Consider the following 4,843-nt stretch of genomic DNA (forward strand, 5'->3'; position numbering starts at 1 on the left):
CAAGTCCCCTTTTGTGTTGGATGGGGAACTTTCGGGTTATTCTTGACCCGTTAAATGGGAATATTGCCTCTTCTCGATTTGAGTCAATATAGTTTGTTCCCTCTCCACAGAGGACCGAAGTTAGGGAACATTATGAGTTGCATAAAGGGAGTCAATTACCCTTTTGCCTTTCAAGCGGATATGTGGGATTTCCCTTGAGATCCTGCAGCGCAAAATTTCCTCATCTCGCATTGAGGACATAATTTTGTGGTATTTCTCTAATAGTGGTGGGAAGCTGGAGGTACTACTGGAGTTGCGACGGGGACCTCAGGAACTGACTTGAGTTATTTCAGACAAGTCTGGTCACCTTTTGTGCCGTAAGGGCAAATTCCAGATTTCACTCTAACCCTTTAATTGGAATAGGACCTCTTCTGGGGTTGAATCCATAAAGTGTGTTCTCCTCTCCAATAGGGACCGAGGTTAGGGAATTTTCTGAGTGGAACAAAGTGTGTCAAGTACCCTTTTGCATTTCAAGTGAAAATGTGGGATTTCTTTTGAGATTCTGCAGCACAAAATTACTTCATCTCGCAATGAGGGGATAATTTTGTTGTGTTTCTTTAGTTGCGGCAGAAATCCAGGGGTACTTCTGGATATGGGAAGGGAAGGTCAGGAACTCGCTATGGTTGCTTCAGGGTAGTCAAGTCCACTTTTGTGTTGGAAGGGGAACTTCCGGGTTACTCTCGAGCCGTTAAATGTGAATATTGCCTCTTCTCAAATTAAGTCCATAAATTTTGTTCTCCTCTCCACTGAGGAAGGATGTTAGGGAACATTCTGAGTTGCATAAAGGGAGTCAAGTACCGTTTTTCCTTTCAAGCGGGAATGTGGGATATCTCTTGAGATTGTGCAGTGCAAAATTACCTCATCTCGCGTTGAGGTGATAATTTTGTCGTGTTTCTTTAGTTGTGACCGGAAGCCGGGGTTACTTCTGGATTTGCGAAGGGAACGTCAGGAAGTCGCAAGGGTTTCTTCAGGGAATTCAAGTCCCCTTTTGTGTTGGAAGGGGAACTTCCGGTTTACTTTTGAGGCGTTAAATGGGATTATTGCCTCTTCAGGATTTGAGTCCATAAAGTGTGTTCTCCTCTCCCTGAGGACGGATGTTAGGGAACATTCTGAGTCACATAAAGGGAGTCAATTACCCTTTGGCTTTCAAGTGGGAATGTCAGATTTCTCTTGAGATCCTGCAGCGCAAAGTTTCCTCATCTCGAATTGAGGGCATAATTTTGTGGAATTTCTCTAATAGTGGTGGGAAGCTGGGGGTATACTACTGGAGTTGCGACGGGGACCTTAGGAAATCACTTGAGTTATTTTAGAGAAGGCTAGTCGCCTTTTGTGCTGGAAGGGGAATTTCTAGATTACTCTCTAGCCCTTTAATTGGAATAGGACCTCTTCTGGTGTTGAATCCATAAAGTGTGTTCTCCTTTCAAATGGGGACGGATGTTAGGGAACTTTCTGAGTGGCATAATGTGTGTCAAGTACCTTTTTGCCTTTCAACCGTGAATATGGGATTTCTCTTGAGGTTCTACAGCACAAAATTTCCTCATCTCGCTGTGAGGGGATAATTTTGTGGTGTTTCTCGAATTGCTTCGGGAAGCTGGGGGTACTTCTCGAGTTGCGATGCGGACCTCAGCCACTCACTCGAGTTACTTCAGGGAAGTCAGGTCCTGTTTTGTGCTGGAAGGGGAACTTCCGGAGTACTCTCTAGCCCTTTAATTGGAATAGGGCGTCTTCCAGTGCTGAATCCTTAAAGTGTGTTCTCCTCTCCAATGGGGACAGATATTAGGGAGCATTTTGAATGGCACAAAGTGTGTCAAGTACGCTTTTGCCTTTCAAGTGGGAATTTGGGATTTCACTTGATATTGTGCAGCGAAAAATTATCTCATCTCGCATTGAGGGGAAAATTTTGTGATGATTCTCGTTTTTCAGCGGGAAGCAGGGTGTTACCTCTCGAGTTGCAATGGGGATCACAGGTACTCGCTCGATTTGCTTTAGGGAAGTCAAATTCCCTTTTGTGTTTGAAGGAGAACTTTCGGATTACTCTCGAGCCGTTAAATGGAAATATTTCCTCTCTCGATTTGAGTCCATAAAGTGTGTTCCCCTCTCCACTGAGGACTGATGTTAGGGAACATTCTGAGTCGCCTAAAGGGAGTCAAGTACCCTTTTACTTTTCAAGCGGGAATGTGGGATTTCTCTTGAGATTCTGTAGCACTAAATTTCCTCTTCTCGCATTGAGGAGATAAATTTGTGGTGTTTCTCGAATTGCTGCAGGAAGCTGGGGGTACTTCTCGATTTGCGACGTGGACCTCAGCGACTCACTCGAGTTACTTCAGGGAAGTCAGGTCCCCTTTTGTGCTGGAAGGGGAACTTCCGGATTACTCTCTAGTCCTTTAATTGGAATAGGGCATCTTCACGTGTTGAAACCTTAAAGTGTGTTCTCCTCTCCAGTGGGGAGGGATGTTAGGGAACATTTTGAATGACACAAAGTGTGTCAAGTACGCTTTTGCCTTTCAAGCGGGAATTTGGGATTTCACTTGAGATTCTGCAGCGCAAAATTATCTCATCTCGCATTGAGGGGACAATTTTGTGATGATTCTCGTGTTTCAGCGGGAAGCAGGGTGGTACTTCTCGAGTTGCGAAGGGGATCACAGGTACTCGCTCGATTTGCTTTAGGGAAGTCAAATTCCCTTTCGTGCTGGAAGGGGAACTTCCTGATTACTCTCTAGCCCTTTAATTGGTTGGGCCTCTTCTCGTGTTGAATCCATAAAGTGTGTTCCCTCTCCAATGGGGACGGATGTTAGGAAACTTTCTGAGTGGCATAAAGTGTGTCAAGTATCCTTTTACCTTTCAAGCGGGAATGTGGGATTTCTCTTGAGACTCTGCAGCGCAAAATTACCTCATCTCGCATTGAGGGGATAATTTATGGTGTTTCTCGAGTTGCGACTGAAAGCAGGGGGTACTTCTCGAGTTAGGACTGTTAGGACGGGGACCTCAGGCACTCGCTCAGGTTGCTTCAGGGAAGTCAAGTCCCCTTTTGTGTTGGAAGGGGAAATTCCGGATTACTCTCGACCATTAAATGAGAATATTCCTCTTCTCAATTTCAGTGCATAAATTGTGTTCTCCTCTCCTTAAGGACGGATGTTAGGGAACATTCTGAGTCGCCTAAAGGGAGTCAAGTACTCTTTTCCATTTCAAGCGGGAATGTGGGATTTCTCTTGAGATTCTACAGTAGAAAATTTCCTCATCTCGCATTGAGGGGATAATTTTGTGGTGTTTCTCGTGTTGCAGCGGGAAGCAGAGGGTACTTTTCGATTTGGGACTGAAACCTGAGGAACTCGTTCCAATTGCTTCAGGGAAGTTAATTCCCCTTTTGTCTTGGAAGGGGAACTTCCGGGTTACTCTTGACCCGTTAAATGGGTAAGGGCAATTTCCAGATTACTCTCTAACCCTTTAATTGGAATAGGACCTCTTCTGGTGTTGAATCCATAAAGTGTGTTCTCCTCTCCAATGGGGACCGATGTTAGGGATCTTTCTGGGTGGAATAAAGTGTGTCAAGTACCCTTTTGCCTTTCAAGCGGGAATGTGGGATTTCTCTTGATATTCTACAGTGCAAAATTACCTCATCTCGCATTGAGGGGAAAGTTTTGTTGTGCTTTTTAGTTGTGGCGGAAGCTGGGTGTACTTCTCGAGTTGCAACGCAGACCTCAGCGACTCACTCGAGTTACTTCAGGGAAGTCAGGTCCCCTTTTGTGCTGGAAGGGAACTTCCTCGTTACTCTCCAGCTCTTTAATGGAATAGAGCGTCTTCACGTGTTTAATCCATAAAGTGTGTTCTCCTCTCCAATGGGGACTGATGATAGTGAAATTTCTGAGTCACATAAAGGGTGTCCTTTACCTTTTGCCTTTCAAGAGGGATTGTGGTATTTCACCTGAGATTCTGCAGTGCAAAATATCATCATCTCGCATTGAGGGGATAATTTTGTGGTGTTTCTCGAGTTTTGGCAAGAAGCAGGGGGTACTACTCGAGTTGCGAAGGGGACCTCAGGAACTCGCTCGGGTTGCTTCAGGGAAGTCAGATCCCCTTTTGTGTTGGAAGGGGAACTTCCTGATTACTCTCGAGTCGTTAAATGGGAATAGGGGCTCATCTGGTATTGAATCCATAAAGTGTGTTCTCCACTCCAATTGGTATGATGTTAGTGAAATTTCTCAGATGCATAAAGTGTGTCAAGTACTCTTTTGCCTTTCAAGAGGGAATGTGGTATTTCTCCTGAGATTCAGAAGCTCAAAATTTCTTCATCTCGCATTGAGGGGTTAATTTTGTGGTGTTTCTCGAGTGGCGGCGGGAAGCTGGGGGTTCTTCTCGAGTTGCGAAGGGTTCTTCAGGAACTCACTCGGGTTGCCTCAGGGATGTCAGTTCCCATTTTGTGTTGGAAGGGGAACTTCCGGTTTACTCTCGAGCCATTTATTGGGAATAGGGTCTCATCTGGAATTGAGTCCATAAAATGTGTTCTCCTCTACAAAGGGGACTGATGATAGTGAAATTTCTGAGTCACATAAAGGGTGTCCTTTACCTTTTCCCTTTCAAGAGGGAATGTGGTATTTCTCCTGAAATTCTGCAGCGCAAAACATCATCATCTCGCATTGAGGGGATAATTTTGTGGTGTTTCTCGAGTTTTGGCAAGAAGCAGGGGGTACTACTCGAGTTACGACGGGGACCTCAGGAAATCGCTCGGGTTGCTTCAGGGAAGTCAGATCCCCTTTTGTGTTGGAAGGGGAACTTCCTGTTTACTCTCGAGCCGTTAAATGGGAAT

Source organism: Moschus berezovskii, chromosome 20, assembly GCF_049115385.1.
Source record: "Moschus berezovskii isolate FMDL1 chromosome 20, NW_MosBer_1.0, whole genome shotgun sequence".
Taxonomy (NCBI): Eukaryota; Metazoa; Chordata; class Mammalia; order Artiodactyla; family Moschidae; genus Moschus; species Moschus berezovskii.